We start from the raw sequence: 18482 nt of genomic DNA, 5'->3' as shown, positions 1-18482 counted from the left end.
TAGTCATATAATCAGAATCTGCATTATAATAATAGAAGCAGCAGCAATGCCAGCTTTAGCTACTAATAAATTAAAAACTGTGCCACTGTCAAAAAATAGCAGTATTCTCTTCAGTTTTTTTACTTATGCCAGAAAAGCAAGAGACACCATTAGGGAATTATGACATGTTACACAGAGGCGGCTCCAGGCACCAGCGCAGCAAGCGCTTGCCTGGGGCAGCAAGCCACAGGGAGCGGCCTGCCGGTCGCTGTGAGGGCAGCAGTCAGGCTGCCTTCAGCAGTGTTTCTGCAGGAGGTCCGCCGGTCCCGCAGTTTTGGCGGTAATTCGGCGGTGGGTACGCTGAAGGTGCGGGACCGGCGGACCTCCCGCAGATCCGCCACCGAAGGCTGCCTGACTGCCATGCTTGGGGCGGCCAAAAACATAGAGCCGCCTCTGATGTTACAGTATGTCCTTTGGGCCAAGTTCACTGTTGTGACTAGATATGGATGAGCTCCACCTCTACCACTAACTTCCTTTTCTGGAATGACTTCAACAATGAGGCAATAAAGCCTTTGAAAGCAAAAAATCTCCATTGACATAAGCAGCACGAGCAAGAATAAGCTGTTGGTGCTTCTGCTGAAAGCAATGATTGCAAGGTGGAGGACAGAGTGCAGGTTATATCTACAAAAAACAATTACTCATCACTGTCCAAATCATTATGAAACGAATGCAAAAAGCACTGTTAAGCTAGAGCTGTGGCTGGGGAAGGGATTTTGACTATCAGAATTACCACAGCAAAACCCACAGCTTTGTGGTTTCCTTTGCTGACCTGCTGAACTAAAGTTGTATTTCATACAATGGAAATAAAATAAATAACTGAAATACATTTTTATTGAATGCTGACAAACTAAAGGATTGTTTGTGTTTTCTATTTCAAGGCACAAAGCCACATATAATCAAATAGAAAGGGCCAAGATTTTCCTCTCTGCCAATTCTCTCAGTGGGTTAATTGTAGGCTATTGCATAGTGGTGAACATCCATTTAACAGTATTAGCGCAAATGTAGCAAGAAAAGCTAATTATTGAAAACAGTATCTGACTGAGATGTAAGGCAGCAACTTCCAACCCAAAAAGCATTAAGAGATACTTGGGTGACATTCTTATATATTCATAGGCAAACCTAAGGCCTTAAAGGCAGTGCTCCTTTTCTTATGTGGTAAGTGGGTGTGTTCCCTTCTCTGGAAGAACCAGACTAAAAGACTCCAACCAAAGATTGCTCCCAAATGGACATGAGACTGTCTGGCTGAGGAGTAAGCAAGTGTTACATTTGGAACAGGGTTAAGGCAGAGAGACAGCAATAAGGAACAGCATTAGAAGCATGACATGAAAAAGTTGTTTAGTAAATGTAATTAAAACATACTAAGGGTCATGGTGGCATCTCCATCGCTGATACGTTTTAATCAAGATAGGATGTTTTTCTAGAAGATGTTCTCTAAGGACTTATTTTGGGAAAGTGCTATGGCCTGTGTTACACAGGAGGTCAGACTAGATGATCACAATGATCCCTTCTGGCCTGGGAATCTATGAACTGAGAGTTGTGTTTTTTCTGGAGGTATGAAGTTCGAGGAACTACAGAATAAGCTTTGGGTTGCATCTTGTCAAGGTGAACAAGAACTGAGGTCATATTAAAAAAATAGAGACTCAATGTCTTGAGTCTATGTCTACACATTTCTTTTAAAAAAAGAATTAACCCTCCTCAGGAGCCTAATCTTTCTGTCCTAGCTTCCAAATAGTCAATAGTTCAATAAGTATAAACTGAAAGCTCTCTCTATCTGGAGGAAAATAGGTTCCAAGGTGAACTGGGGTATTGGTAGGAGTTATGGTGTAGTATCAGGCGGGGTGTAGTCTTATCTATAAATAAGAACAGCGAGGCCTGAACATTTAAATTTTATCCAACAGTAGACATTTTCCCCAGGTAATTGTGTGTAAATGCGATAAAGCACACCATGTTTATAGAACAGTACACATATGCCCATTGTGAACTTTTAAATCCAAACCAATTTTAACTACAAACGTAAGTCGGCAGTAAAGGCTGCATGGGTTACTTATAATTTCTCAAGCAAATTTGTTTCTGGAAAGGATATACGATGCAAAAGAGATTGTGAGACATACTCTACAACAGTGGTCACCAACCCATAGATTGCGATCGACTGGTTGATCCTGGAGCCTCTGCCAGTCAATCGTGATCTCTGGACGCTAAAAGTCCAGCAGTGCAGCGGCGCTAAGGCAAGCTCCCTGCCTGCCCCAGCCCCACGCTGCTCCAGGAAGCAGCCAGCACCACCCTGCAGCCCCTGGAGGGGGGCAGGGGTCTCCACACGCTGTTCCTGCCTGCAAGTGCTGCCCCCGCAGATCTCATTGGCCGGGAACAGGGAACTGCAGCCAATGGGAGCTGCAGGGGCGGTGCATGCAGGCAGGAGCAGCATGCAGAGCCATGTGCCCCCCCCAAGGGTTGCAGGGGCATGCTGAGTGCTTCCAGGAGCTGTGTGGGGCCGGGACAGGCAGGAAGCCTGCCTTAGCCCCACTGCGCCGCCACCCGGGAGCTGCCCGAGGTAAGTGCTGCCCGGTGGGAGCCCACACCCCAACCCCCAGCCCTGAGCCTCCTATCAGAGCCAGAACCCCATACCCCCCTCGTACACCCCAACACTATGCCCCATCCCGGAGCCCCCTCCTGCACCCAAACTCCCTCCCAGAGCTTGCCCCTCACCTTCTCCTGAACCCCAACCTCCTGCCCCAGGCTAAGCCCAGAGCCCCCTCCCACACTCCGAACCCCTCAGCCTCAGCCCAGAGCCTACACCCCCTCCCGAATCCCAACCCTCTGCCCTAGCCTTGTGAAAGTGAGTGAAGATGGGAGAGAGCGAGCGATGGAGGGAGAGGGGGATGGAGTCAGCAGGAGGCGGGTCTTTGGGGAAGGGGCAGGGCCTCAGGAAAGGGGCAGGGGAGATCATGGGTTGCACTTAAATTCAAAATGTGATCTTGTGCATAAAAAGGTTGGAGACCACTGCTCTACAAGCACAGTTTTAAGTCTTAGGCTTGTTTTCTTGCTTCCCAGAACACAATCTTGAGGTATTTCAGCCCTAAAGGAACATTTGAAAAATAGAGGTGAGAATGAGAGTGTCATCTCATCCTTAACTATAGCATTGCAGTGAAGACAGATTAGAGGAAGTGCAAAAACACTTACATAAAATGTGATTAAAAATGTCACAGATTCATAAAAAGATGATACTGGAAATTCTAATTAGAGAAGTGATAGAGGAGCTCTTGAGAGAAATGAATATAGATAAAAAATGGTTTGCACTGGTTCTCAGAAAGACGAGTTATATTCGAAATAGTTACTAAGATTCTGTTGAGGAAAATATTGAAAAAACCTTAGACACCTAATCAAGGTAAATTTATGTCTAAAATCTTAAAATCCCAAAAGATATTCTGAAACTATTTACCCTGACAACTGCCAGCATGGAATGACGCAGAGGTAAGTGAAAGAACCTCACAATAGGCAGATCTGGGATAATCAAGATCAAAAGGTGATTTGATCACAGTGTATAAATAATTTATGGGGAGAAAATACCAGGTACGAAGGGCTATTTAATTTATCAGGCAAAGGTGTAAAAAGAACCAATGGGCTAGAATTTAAAATGAGACAAAATTTAAGTTGGAAATAAGACACTTTTTTTAAACAAAAAATTAACAACTGGAACAAAGTAACTGATCCATCACTTCCCTTGATATGTCTTAATCTTTTCAAATCAAGACTGAATGCTTTTTTGGAGGATATGCTTTAGCCAAACATAAGTTACTGGGATCAATACGAGAGCTCTGTGGTCTGTGTTATACAGTCACTCCCCGACTTACGCAAGCGTTCCGTTCTGGAACGCCTTGTGTAACTCGAATTTTGCGTAAGTCGGAAACATATACCCGACAATTATGCAAAAAACAAACAAACAAAAAAAACCTCCTATATCTAGCTTACAGAACTTTTTCCATAAGTGAGGATTTGCGTAAATCAGATTTGCGTAACCCGTGGGGCGTCTGTACAAGAAGTCAGACTAGATGACCTAATGGTCCCTCTTGTGTTAAAATCCATTAATCCAATCTACCTCCATGAAGGTTTCATCCTAATCCTAAATAGTTAGAGAGGGGTTTAAACCATCAAACATGATGTTTATGTAACTTCTAAAACTCTTTGTTTGCATTACCTCTTGTAACACTACATGGATAAAAAGAAAATCTATTACTTACTAATCTAGTAGAGTTCTTTGAAGGGGTCAACAAACATGTGGACGAGGGGGATCCAGTGGACATAGGGTACTTAGATTTCCAGAAAGCCTTTGACAAGGTCCCTCATCAAAGGCTCTTACATAAATTAAGTTATCATGGGATAAGAGGGAAGATCCTTTCATGGGCTGAGAACTGGTTAAAAGACAGGGAACAAAGGGTAGGAATAAATAGTAAATATTCAGAATGGAGGGGGGTAACTAGTGGTGTTCCCCAAGGGTCAGCCCTAGGACAAATCCTATTCAACTTATTCATAAATGATCTGGAGAAAGAGGTTAACAGTGAGGTGGCAAAGTTAGCAGACAATACTAAACTGCTCAAGATAGTTAAGACCAAAGCAGACTGTGAAGAACTTCAAAAAGATCTCACAAAACTAAATGATTGGGCAACAAAATGGCAAATGAAATTTAATGTGGATAAATGTAAAGTAATCCACATCGGAAAAAATAACCCCAACTATACATACAATATGATGGGGGCTAATTTAGCTACAACTAATCAGGAAAGATCTTGGAGTCATCATGGATAGTTCTCTGAAGACGTCCACGCAGTGTGCGGCGGAAGTCAAAAAAGGATGTTAGGAATTATTTTTAAAAGGACAGAGAATAAGATGGAGAATATCTTATTGCCCTATCCATCCTAGCATCCTGTTTGCTTTTACAAGTCTTCCCTGTGCTGTCCACAGTGATGCTCAGGGCACCCTTTCCTCAGTTAATCCAGTTAATTTAGAAGCCTGTAGGTTGTAAGACTAGTTAAAATTTTCTCTCCCATGCGCATTCCTTAGCATTTATCAAAGATGAACTTCATCTGGTATAATTTTGCTCATTTACCTAGCTTGATTAAGTCCCTCTAAAGTTGTTCACTAACCCAACAACTTTGTTGCATCTACAATTTTTGTTGCCTTGCCACTGAGCCCCCTTTCTAGATCATTAATATATTTAATAACACTGGACTTAATATGAACCATGAGGGCACCCCACTACTAATCTTTTGCCATGAAGAAAATTAGGCTATTTATATTTATTTGTTTCCTAACTCTCATATGCTTTTGAGTCCATGACAACACTTTGCCTCACTCCATGACTGCTGATATTTTTGGGTAGCCACTTGTGAGGGACCCTGTCAAAGGCCCTTCAAAAGTCTATATAAATTATGGTTGACCATTTCACCTTTTGTTAACTACTATAATGACATATTAAAAGATTTCTAGTATATTAATGAGACTATTTCCCTTTGCAGATACCATGCTAGTTAGGGTAAGAACCAAGATAGTATCTGTAAAGTCAACGCACACAGCATAGAGATATGAAGAATTACCCAAACACCAAAGAACATTATACTAAGTTGCTGCACTCCACTTGATACCTCTGGATGGCTACTAGTATTAGTGATAGTTCTAATTTTGTTTGCTGCATACACTAACAAACCAGAAGGATCCATGCAGTAAGAAGTGACTCTAAACAGCAAAAGACAACCAGAAAGAAGGTTAAATATTAAAGAGAGCAACTAAATGAAGAACGATATGGAGAAGTTAGAACAAGTGTGCAGGTAACTCGGGACACCTCTTCCCCCCCAAAAAAACCCATGACCAAGAAGAGAATATATTATCAAAAGTCATTCTACAAATGCCAGCAGTCAGGAGAACTGTTCTAGTTCATTGCAGAGAACAAAAAGTTTAACACAATTCTTAGAATGAGTAAACCAAGCACACAAAAAGAAAAATATTTTAGACAGCAACAGTTCTATCATAAGGCCATCCAGGGCAGTTCCTCCTGAAAAAAGTGAGAAAATTAAACTGAAATGTAATAAATTTATCTTCATTAAAGTTGTGCACTTATTCAAAACTGTTTACTATTTCAACTTCTCAGAGGAATGATACTTAAGGGGGCATCTTCTCCAGTGACTCAAATTATATGCTAATGTTTCAGTTGAAGACTCCAAAGCAGTAACAGAACCACCTCAATTTTATACCACATCCATCACAATGGTATCTGAGCACTTCTTAAAGGTGACACTGTAACTTAGAGCAAATGGCCACAGCAGAAAATGAGAGTAATGTTTAAGTGTTCTTAGTTAACAAGTACACATTCGGCTAAGTAGGGCCCCACTTGAAATTGAGCCAGCAATGATATTTCAATACAGTATGTAGGTGAGGCAACATCTGGAATATTTTTTTTTTAATTTAGCCTATTAGAAATGTGATATTATTGAGATGGAGAAGCTACAGTGAAGAGCAATTAAGATGACCAAGACTGCGGGAACTGTCAGAACAAAGCTGAAGAAAATTGATGGGAATAAAAAACACAGGCCCTGCAATAAAGAACAGTTGGATCTTACACCACACAGAAAGAACCAGATCTTCAGACAACTCAGATTTGCTTTTAATCAGTCTGAGGGCCTAAGTTCTAAAAAATGCAAAATTTTTGCATATTGCACTAAGTATTCATTTATATTTAACCAACTATTTTTTAGCTACTAAGAGTGCAAGTTATTACTGTTTGCTATAGATAAGAGCAGCAAGGGTCAGTCACATTGTGAAGGCAGGTAGTCGGTGGCTGAATTTTCTATTTTTAAAGATTACTTCAGTTTAGAACGCAAGTGCGAATGAGACTTTGGCACTAGTGATTTGGAAAAATGTTTGCCCATTTATCTATGACCCCTTTACGTTACAGATTAATACAGAAACCAGTATTGGATAAAATCCTTTGCAATAAGTCCCAGAAACTGGAGACAATAAAAGGAATACAGAATTTAAAGGAACAAACAGGGGGACCATTTTCATGCATACTAATGTGCATTTTAATTAATGTTATGTAATTTTAAACAAAGAAATAGCAGTCATTAATAATCCGTTATTACAAGACAATCTGCCTAATGCTGAGTCTGAATATGTGTTTGTGTATAAAAATGTATGGTCTCAGCACTGACATCTGCTTGGCAGTAACAGTTATTAATAAGTGGTATTACAGTTGAACCCTGTTATCTCGCCGGCCTAGGGGTTTGCCAAAAATAGTCCAGATAACCGATGATCGAGATAAACCCCTATCCACCCCCCCACCCCTGAACTCCCCTGCCCTCTCTCCAACACCCCCTCCCTGCCCCCTTACCGCGGTGCCTGCACGTGGCTGGATCCGGCGAAGCGGGACGGGGACCCGGAGCCGGGCAGCCAAAGAAGCAGGACCCGGTAAGCGGGCCGGGCGGCAGGCGAAGCGGGGACCGGGTAAGCGGGGCCGGGCGGGCGGGCGGGGACGGGCAGGGACTGGGTATGCGGGGCCGGGCGGCGGGGCCGGGCAGGGACCGGGTATGCGGGGCCGGGCGGGCGGGCGGGGCCGGGCAGGGACCGGGTATGCGGGGCCGGGCTGGCGGGGCCGGGCAGGGACCGGGTATGCGGGGCCGGGCGGGCTGGCAGGGACGGGCAGGGACCGGGTATGCGGGGCCGGGCGGGCTGGCGGGGATGGGCCGGGACCGGGTATGCCGGGGCGGGCGGGCGGCGAAGCGAAGCCGGGCGGAGGGGCGGGCGGCAAAGCGGGGACCGGCGAAGCGGAGCCGGGCGGGCAGGCGGCAGGCAAAGTGGGGACCAGGTATGCGGGGCCGGGCTGGCGGGGACGGGCAGGGACCGGGTATGCGGGGCCGGGCGGGCTGGCGGGGACGGGCAGGGACCGGGTATGCAGGGCAGGGCTGGCGGGGACGGGCAGGGACCGGGTATGCGGGGCCGGGCTGGCGGGGACGGGCAGGGACCGGGTATGCGGGGCCGGGCGGGCGGCGAAGCGAAGCCGGGCGGAGGGGCGGGCGGCAAAGCGGGGACCGGCGAAGCGGAGCCGGGCGGGCAGGCGGCAGGCAAAGCGGGGACTAGGTATGCGGGGCCGGGCGGGGCCGGGCAGGGACCGGGTATGCGGGGCCGGGCTGGCAGGGACGGGCAGGGACCGGGTATGCGGGGACGGGCGGGCGGGGACGGGCAGGGACCGGGTATGCGGGGGCGGGCGGGCGGCTGGGGACGCGGGGAGCGGGCGGCTGGGGAACCGCGCGGCTGTAGAGCCAGGGAGCGGGCGGCTGGGGACGCGGGGAGCCGGGCTCGAGATATTAGGGTTGGGCAAATCGACATAATGGATGAGAAGCCCATAAGATAAAGAGGGAGTTTGGCGGTTCCACTTGTAAAACCTCGAGTTAATAGGATTGGCAAGTTAACCGAGGTCGACATAAATGGGTTCGACTGTAATTAATATTCTTGTTTACAGCAAATTATTTCCGCAATAAAAAATAAAATGTGTATGATTCTTCGGAAGTAACCATACAACCTAAAGCCCTTCATGAGGCCCAATGCTCAGCTGAACGTTAAACAGCAATATGGTAGACTGGGGAACATAACACTGGATAAAACCCCAACTTTAACTGTATCCGTATGTATATTTCCCTAATCTCACTTCCCAAATCGTACCAGAAAGCACAGAAGTGATCTTCTTCCTTCCTGATCCTTCTTTTAATGCAAATAGTTTGTTCTCTATTTCAAAGTCACTGTTTAAATATTCTATTTTTTCCTGTATCAGAGGGGTAGCCGTGTTAGTCTGGATCTGTAAAAGCAACAAAGAATCCTGTGGCACCTTATAGACTAACAGACGTTTTGCAGCATGAGCTTTCGTGGGTGAATACCCACTTCTTCAGATGCAAGTATTCACCCACGAAAGCTCATGCTGCAAAACGTCTGTTAGTCTATAAGGTGCCACAGGATTCTTTGTTATTTTTTCCTGTGCTGTGACAACCCGTGGAATCTGTCTATGTACAGCTTGCAGATTCTGGTTGATGTTATGAAGTTATGAAATTCTTGAATCATGGACTGTCTCAGTGTGGATGTGGAGTTATGCTGTAACAGCTCTAGCAAACCCCTCCCAGACCAGGTACAACAATGGGTAGTTAGACCTTTATTGGCCATCTATTAAGATGGAAGCACCTTTGGGCAATGAGTTGGCTGAAGCCTAGGGAAACCAGTTCATCCTCTGCAGGAGGCTGGTGAAGTAGTACAAAGTGGAAAATTCTTAGCAGCGGTAAAAGAAATCTATGTGTTGATGCCAGCATTTAAAAACTACAGTGGCTGTGTGAGTCAGTGAATACTCAAGGAAGCAAGGATAAAGCTTGGGCAGGAGAGAGGGGCAAGCTTTCATAGTAGGGGTGTTCTGTTAACTAAAGGACCAGCCAAGGTAGAAAGTAAGGAAACTGACCTGAATGTGAGAAAGAGGGAGAGAGACACCATAATTTTGAAGAGAAGCCATGCGCAGAAGAGGAAATCTGGACTCCCCAGAGGACTCTGCCCTAAGACCAAAGAACTCTCCAGAGTGGTGAGGAAACTGAGGCAGGGAAATGTATACAGGTGTGTCATTACTTTGTCTACGTCTGTGTATTTCTGGTGATAACTAAAGAGTAACTATGTTTACAATCCTGTCTCTGTGTCTATTTGCTTCCCTATCACATATACCTAAAATGGTAAATTATAAACCCAGTGAACCCACATGGCTGGAGCCATGGGAAATTCTGACGGGTCAGCACTAGCTCCAATAGCTAGGCAGCAAGAACACAGGGTCTTAGCTTTCAGAAGAGGATAATTAGGACAGACAATCTGCACCCTGAGAGTGTGCCTACAGACACCAAGCAGCAGCAGCAGCACCTGTACACATCAGACTCAGGAGAACCATTGAGATGGGGCCTACACACAACAAGATGGCGCTCTACCAAGCTCTGTGTGTGTGTGACAAGTGTACAGTAGTTTTAAAATACTAGGTGCCATATTATAACACATCAATGGTCCATTTAGCCACGCAACCAGGGTGTAGCAAAGCATATGCTTTGGCACACTCACATTTCATCCAGTTAGAGAGTGCACTTCCCTTCTAACTGGCAACAGGATAGGGCCTAGAGAAGGCGCTCTTAAGGGAGGGAAGAAATATCACGGCACTGAAGAAAAGCTGGATGGCAACATAAAATAGGTCTGCACACTCATTTCAAAAGCTAGCTACACCCTTGTCAGCATCTTCATATCTATCTACAGCATATCCACACTGGATTATTGTGGCTTCTTCTCCTAAAAGGATTTTTATCTTATGTTCCTATAATGGCAGAATGTTTCATATTATGGGACCACATTAATGGTTCCCAGTATAAGTGTTTGTCTATACAAATACTTAGTTTGGGGCAAGCTGGGGAGTAAATCTATCTTACATTAGCCTGCCACGCATTAACTGTCTGTGTGGACCCCAGTACCGTGTGTTAAAATGTCCCTAATATGCTTTAATCTACTCCATTTCAAAGCAGCGTAGATCAAAATGTACTAGGGAAATTTTAGGGCATGGCACCAAGTTCAACATGGACAGTGAGGGGGTGGCATGCTAATGAGAGGTAGATTTACATCCCAGCTTGCCACAAACTAAGCACTCATATAGACAAGCCACAAGAGTACAAGCTGGCTTCCCTTATGTGGACATATATTTAAATAGCAATACCATCACCGGATCTTCATAAAAAAATTCCTTTAGTCTTCAATTTCATTATTAATCTCAGGATATAAACACAATTTCTGTGAGAAGTCTGAAGTAAAAAAAAATAAACTTTTTTTTATAAGGTAATTAAAATAAAAGTTTTAAATCCAAAAACAGAAAAGTTTAGTTTCCAGAGTTCAGACTTCCCATGCTCTAAATCAATCCTTCAGAGTGAAAATAGCTTTGGTTTCATAACATTCTGTGAATCTATTACACTGAAGGACACAAGTTGTTTATCTTGAAGCTACTTGCCAAAGACTATTTTGCTAATTTAGAAAGTCAGGTCACATCAATGGGAGTGATCTGACAATCACTGGCAAGATAGATACTGGTGTGTATTATAACTTCTGATTTTGAAAAAAATCAAGGAAGGAGAGATTTGGTGCACAGGTAAGAAACGTCTAATCCAATGCCCACTGCTACAGAGTCCTTAACATAGAAAAATCTGATATTCACTTGAAGAAAAAAAAAAAAGTACTTCAGGTGCCTTTCTCCTTTTTGTGGTAACTATTATTTGTCTCTTCTATATCTGTGGCCATTACAAAGTTAAAGTCTATGCCAAGAAAAAGCCAGTTTCTTATCTGTAAAATTTATTTCTCCAACAAACATGGTCATTCTGTAACTTAATGAGTTTTTCTATAAGTGAAATTTAGGCTGGTGTGATTCAAAAACAGTTACTCATCATCTTCTCATAACTATGGTTCTTCGAGATGTGCTGCATATTCCCATTATACCCATGTCCTATGCACTGGTGCCAGAGAGCTTTCCCTAACAGTACCTGCTGGGGCTCCTCATGCTCCGAACGGAGTTTATAAAGGGCAGAGCCACCCTCTTCCCCGCACACACACACTTCAGTTCCTTCACACCGAAAGCTGATGGTATATCAGGGAAGAAGGGTGGGTCGTGTATGGACATAGGCAATACATCTTGAAGAACACCACTTACAAGAAGGTGAGTAAGCATATTTTCTTCTTTGAGGCCTTTGTCTTCGGGGGTAGCCTTAGTCTGACCCTTAGGGCCTCTCTCATTCACCACTGCCACAACTAATAAGCTAAACATGGGAAACAAATAAAATTGCTCAAACACCTGGAACAGAACTAGGGTAGATATTTTTATTCTGTTCATTTTGCCACAGGTGGAACAGAGGAAAGGTTCTGCCAGAGTGTTTTGGCCAGCTGCATAAAGGTCTCATTTATAGGTAACACCACCTTTCCTGTCACAGTGGAATGGAGAATGTCAATGAGCTGGAGGATATTCTCTTCCACTAGTTCCATTTGAATGTTCCAAGAAGGTGCCATTCTCCTGAGGAGTTCCTGATACCGGGGATGATGCCTCCAATATCACAGTCTCATCAGAAAGTGAGGGGGAAGCAAAAGGAGACAGCTCCCAAGGCTGTTCTTGCAATACCAGGACCAGTTGCAGCTCCGGAGCAGGCTGAGATGAGTCCAGTATCAACTGTCACAGGTTTCTCAGTACTGGCAAGAGAAAGCTCCCCTGGGGGAGGATCGACCTATACAATGTGTCAGTGAGGAATAGCTGACTGCTGGGGGCATCCCCCAGTGCATCCATAGAGCCACAGAGGTAGCTGGTATTGTACCAGGCCCCAGGCATGTCTGGCCCAAGCACCTCCATCCTATATACAGGGTAGTAAAAGTAAGGAAACAAACAAAAACACACACTCCAATCTTTTGGTCTCCACCACAGCCTTTGGAACTTTTAAAGCTGTCAAATATGAACTTATGCAAAATAGTTGTGTGTTATAGTTTTTGTACTTATCTACAACATTTTTACTATATTACATGAAGAAAGTCAATATTCTCAAGAGAAAAAGCCCCATCCTATAATGGATTCTGTAAGATAGGCTCCTCCTCCCTTCTATCAACAACTAATTTGAGGAGAGAAAAGAATTCCCCATAATAGAGCAGTGTTCGACTAATTCTTTAGACATAAGAGGATTTTGAGAGCTTCCTCCCATTCAGACAATTTGAAAAAGAGAGGGACAACAATCCTACATATATTCCCATCCAGAAGGGTGAGAGTCATTACACTGAGTCTCCAGTGAAAAAAATATTTTGATAATGCTGGAGTTAAGCTTATGCTGCATTCTCATGATGCCTGCTGGAGGAGGGGTTTGGGATGAAACCATTTTCAACCCAGCAGCTGCCATGCCATCCTCTTAGATTCTGCAACTATATTGTCCTCTTTGGAGAGGTGAAATCTCTAGTGGGAAGCTGGAAGCTGAACTTTTCTTTGTGGGAGGTAAGCTCTTGCAACAAGCAGGTAGAACCCTGCTACATTGGAAATCTCTCTGTCTGTCAGTGTCATGGCACTCTCAAAAGATATTTTATCTGCCAAAAGCCTACTTTGAAACACAGCAGCCGAAACAGAAAACAGGAAGTGAGAACAAGGGAAGTTCCAGATGGCACAAAGGCAACACAATGGGTGAGATTTTCACCCTGACACTGGTCCCTTTATGCTGCATAAGAGCAGCACATAAAGGAGCTCTAAAAGCTGATTTCTAGCTGGAGGAGGATTCCCTTGGTGCAGCTGCTGAAGAAGACAAACTTAAGGCTACCCTCTGAGAACTCCATCAAGTCCTGGCAAAGATAGCATGCTAAGGGTGGGAAAAGTGTGCCAGACGCAGGGCCATAGCATGTGGAGATTCAGATAGCATGCCTGATACAGACAGCAATGTGGACATTCCAAGCAGTGCTGTGGTCCATTGGGCACCCCAGGGAGGCTGCTGAAACTTAGAGGGACAATGTCTGCAACTAGGGGCCTGCATAACAAAAACCTTTTCTTTCAATACGTTTTACAAAATACAGATTTTCAATACTGTCAGTCTCTTAGCTGCAAATTTCAGAGCATGATTAATTTGCTTTGAATATTCCCAATATGTTTCCCTTTTTGAAGTCTCAGATTTTTAAAAAAAAAGAAAATGAATTAAGACAAGATGATCTCATTCCAAGTGGACCCCTGTGCAGAGCCTCACTGAAGTCAATGGAGGTCTGCCCACATGAAGCTCATAGCAGGAAGGGGACTGAAATTTGCTCTTTCAATTTTCTCCCTATGACACATGGCATGAAGTGTAATTTAATCTGAGCCACTTGTGTAAGATTGCTTTCTTTACTAAAAAGCAAATCACTACAATGTTTATAGGGACAAAGTTGCTGGCTTACAATGTTGAACAGAATCCATAAATGACTACATTAAAGATGCGGGTTTTTTTAAATTGGAAAACTGGGGGGGCATGAATTGTTCCAGAGGTATTCGTGAAAGCTGTGACAAGACTAGCATTGACGAAGGGTTCACAGAAGAATAAATATAAACAAAATCCATATAACTACAGACACAGCCAGAAGCTTTGGCTAATTCTTTATTTGAAAGGCTAATATTTAAAGAAATTAGGGGAAGTTAGCTCAATAAAAACAGCGGGAGAAAGTTAGTGGTTTCTGTCCATAGTGTCTTTTATTTATTTATTTTGGAAAGGTACCCTTCAGACTAGAGCTTCTTACTATAGTTACTTCATTCAATTAAATGTTAGTTAAATAACAAGCTTTGAAATAACTATTAAACAGCCCTTTTAAAATGTATTTTTAAAAATCATTTTGTGATAAAGTGGCATTCTAATGTAGGCATTATGAATGGAGATTAGCATCTCATAGGACATTGAAGGCACTAAGCTTCAGTTGCTTGTAAATCAAAATAATGAACAGATGCACATAAATCTCAGTGTTAATGAGAATTATACATTTATGTGGTTGGAAACATTCAGATCTCTAGCAGAAATAAGAGACCCCATGTCAAAAGTAAGACTAGAGCTTGATTTTATATATCCATTAAACTGGACTAAATCTCCTTGATTTCACTGCTGAAGGATGGTAGGTAAGATTAGATGCGGAGATTCAAATTTTTTTTTTAAAGTATAAACTTCCCACTATTGCTCTCCCAGACCCCCTATTCATCTCTGAATAGAGATTAGCCTTTAGAGGAAACAGTTGTATCTAACCACTTATTTGTTTTTAAGAGACGCACACAACAGTTCATGTATATATTTGAACTCTTCCTATCCTTTTCTTTCCCTAAGGCATATCACAAAGAAAGGAGTCCATTAATTATACCAACATTCTAGGTCAGGATTACCTGCAGCATGCTAGTTTCACAAGGGGAGATACTCATTTATCATAACATAGAGGATGCACAATATGCAAAAATTTTATTTTAAAGTGTCTGTGATTATAGAAAGGGTTTATTTTGAAATGTGGGTCAAATACAGCAGAACCGCTCTAATCTGTATTTTGCTTATCTGTACAATTCATCATCTTCACAAAAATGAGGCATTGTCCCCATTTTGCTGCAAATGTTTAAGAGGAGTCCCAATTTAGTGGTGTCTCTAAGACTAATTTTATAATTCATGCTAAATATTTATTAGCACATTATGAAATAGCAAATTAAGACTAAAAGCTACAATTACAACAGTAAGTGAGCAACATAATTTGTTATGCCTTTGTTTGATTTTTCAAGCTGTACAACACTCTGAACTCCAATTGATGTCAGAATTTGCAGGACACTTAGTACCTTGCACAACTGGAGTCCTTTTAAACATTAATTTGCAAAATTCAGTCACTCACATTCATAATGTGTCTCCCAGTCACCGGCAATATTCTAGCATATGTTAATTTTTTAAATGTATATATTACTTTTCTCCTCATTGTGAAGATAATCCTAGAAAATTTTATTCCTGTATCCTTCAAAATGTAAGAAATTCAAGTACAGGTAGCTAAATGGAAAGAAATTTAAAAAAATGCAAAAGATTATTTGAGTCCAGCCTTCAGAGAAAATCATTCCTTATATTTCTTAAATTACATTTTCTGTTTGAGAGAAGTGTTAACATGAAAGTAGTCTGATTAGAAATGAACACTCTTCCAGCCACAGCTATGGCCCATCAACAAGATGTAGCCAATAATTTCTTGCCAGACATTCATTGGAACCCTGCAACTACAATCCTAAAGTGGTTAACTGCTTCAAACACTGAAAGTAAAGCTGTTTAATGCAATGTATTTTTGGCCCACTGATCCTCATTCTGAAGAAGAGAACATCAGAATGAATGTTCACGTGATCTATTTACATCAGATATTTTAATGGCATCCTCAGTACCACTCCTACTATCCACTCTCCCCTGTTGAGATCATAAGAAGCAATCCCAACAGAGCAAAAGCAGAACTTGTTGCTGAAAACAAGCTGCTGTAGTTTCAAAGAGCTACAATTCAAGAAAATCCTCAATGTGAGAAAGGGCAATCAGGAGAACCCAGGAATGTCTCCCACCCTAAAACAGAACCATCTTTATCCTCCTTCTTCCCCCAAAATAAATATGCCTACTAATGTGGTCAGTATATCAATGATACAGGCAACATAAATAGGCAGTTTAGAATATCCTAGGGCTTATCTGAACAAACATCAAGTAGCTGAGAAATTTCAGAATTATGAATTCTTTGATTGCATCATGAAATGAAGTCTTTCTGGTATAACTGCTAGCACTGATTGTATATGAAGAATAAGTTTGTTCCACCTCACTATACTCTAGACTTAGAACTGCAGGAATCTATTTAATATAAAGCCTTTTATCTGAAGCAATCTCCACTTAGATCTGATACATCTTCCCACTAAGAACTACTAGCCTAAAAAAGGTAATGGATTATCTCTCATTGCAGTTCATTTTATTCTTCTAGAAACTCAAATCTAATATTTATCGAAAAGAAACTTTTATTAAATTAGTTTAACATTTAGGGAGAATCCAAAATATTTCTTTTTTAAAGTTCATAAAAACATGACATTTTAAGGAAAATCAAGTCCTCTCAAGTTAAATCTTAATTGTGAAAAAACTAAGGTTTTGTATCCATTCACTGTAGTCAGTTATTTACAACATGACCTGCGCTACTGAACACAGATGAAGAAGTCAGAAGTTCAGTAGCAAGGTTAACACGAAGATTAAGGTGCAGATGTGCTTCTGCGTACTCATTCAGAGTATGCAGAAGTAAAGGGAAATCATGCCTCACCAATCTATTAGGATTCTTTGAGGGGGTCAACAAACCTGGACAAGGGTGATCCAGTGGGTACAGTGAATTTGGACTTTCAGAAAGCCTTTGACAAAGTCCTTCACCAAAGGATCTTAAGCAAAGTAAGCATTCATGGGATAAGAGGTCCTCTCATGGATCAGTAACTGGTTAAAAGATAGGAAACAAAGGGCAGGAATACATGGTCAGTTTTCAGAATGGAGAGAGGTAAACAGTGGTGTCCCCCATTAATCTGTACTGAGACCAGTACTATTCAACATATTCATAAATGATCTGGAAAAAGGGGTAAACAGTGAGATGGTAAAATTTGCAGACGATACAAAATTACTCAAGATAGTTAAGTCCAAAGCAGACTGCGAAGAGTTACAAAGGGATTGCACAAAATTGAGTGACTAGGCAACAAAATGGCTGATGAAATTCAGTGTTGGTAAATGCAAAGTAATGCACATCAGAAAACATAATGCCAACTATACATAAAAAATGATGGGATGAGTTGTTACCACTCAAGAAAGATCTTGAAGTCACTGTGAATAGTTCTCTAAACACATCTGCTCAATGTGCAGCAGCAGTCAAAAAGGCTAACAGAATGTTAGGAATCATTAGGAAAGGGATAGAGAGTAAGACAGAAAATATCATAAGGCCACTATATAAATCCATGGTACTCTCACACCTTGAATATTGTGTGCAGTTCTGGTTGCCCCATCTCAAAAAAAGATACATTAGAATTGGAAAAGGTATAGAGAAGGGAAACAAAAACAATTAACAGCTTCCATATGAGGAGAGATTAAAAAGACTGGGACTTTTCAGCTTGGAAAAGAGAGGACTATACGACAGAGGTCTATAAAATCATGAATGGTGTGGAGAAAGTGAATAAGGAAGCGTTATTTACTCCAACTCATAACACAAGAACCAGGGATCATCCAATTAAATTAACAAGCAGTAGGTTTAAAACAAACATAAGGAAGTACTTCTTCACACAATGCACAGTCAACCTATGGAACTCATTGCCAGGGATGTTGTGAAGGTCAAAACTATAAACAGGGTTAAAAAAAGAATTAGTTAAATTCATGGGAGATAAGTCCATCAATGGCTATTAGTCAAGATGGTCAGAGATGCAACCCCATGTTCTCGGTGTCCCTGGCCCCTGACTGCTAGATGATGGGACTAGACAACAGCAGATGGATCACTTGACAACTGCATGTTCTGTTCATTCCCTCTGAAGCACCTGGCACTGGCCACTGTTGGAAGACAGGATGCTGGACTAGAGGGACCACTGGTCTGACCCAGTATGGCCATTCTTATGAAGTAACAACTTTAGTACAAAATCTGTAGAAAGTTACCCAGTAAGCAGCTGTTCTCAATAAATATCTTTTTTATAGCACTACTATAATTGTGGTTAAAGAGGCTTTTCTATTTCAGCACTGTTTTTCAGGCAGTTTTAACTTTCAGAAAACTTTTCCTTTAGAATGATGTTCTCCGTAACTGTTTTCTGCAGTAAATAGGGTAAATAGGGTGACCAGATATCTCGTTTTTAAAGGGACAGTCCCGTTTTTGGGAACTTTTTCTTATATAGG

The 18482-nt window shown here is 42.2% G+C and overlaps 1 protein-coding gene across 2 annotated transcripts in view; it reads right to left on the bottom strand.

Moving 5' to 3' along the window:
* Positions 1-18482, bottom strand: part of MBOAT2 (membrane bound O-acyltransferase domain containing 2) — a 195476-nt gene that overhangs the window by 96937 nt on the left and 80057 nt on the right. The window contains exon 1 of one of the 2 annotated variants that reach the window (XM_045010160.1): positions 4275-4294. The exons of the other annotated variant lie outside the window; for it this stretch is intronic. The gene's annotated coding sequence lies outside the window, so the exon portion shown is untranslated. Of the gene's footprint in view, positions 1-4274; positions 4295-18482 lie in introns of those variants that run through there. 2 annotated transcript variants of the gene reach the window in all.

This window comes from Mauremys mutica, chromosome 3 (assembly GCF_020497125.1).
Source record: "Mauremys mutica isolate MM-2020 ecotype Southern chromosome 3, ASM2049712v1, whole genome shotgun sequence".
NCBI lineage: Eukaryota > Metazoa > Chordata > Testudines > Geoemydidae > Mauremys > Mauremys mutica.
This window is presented reverse-complemented; position numbering and strand designations above follow the sequence as displayed.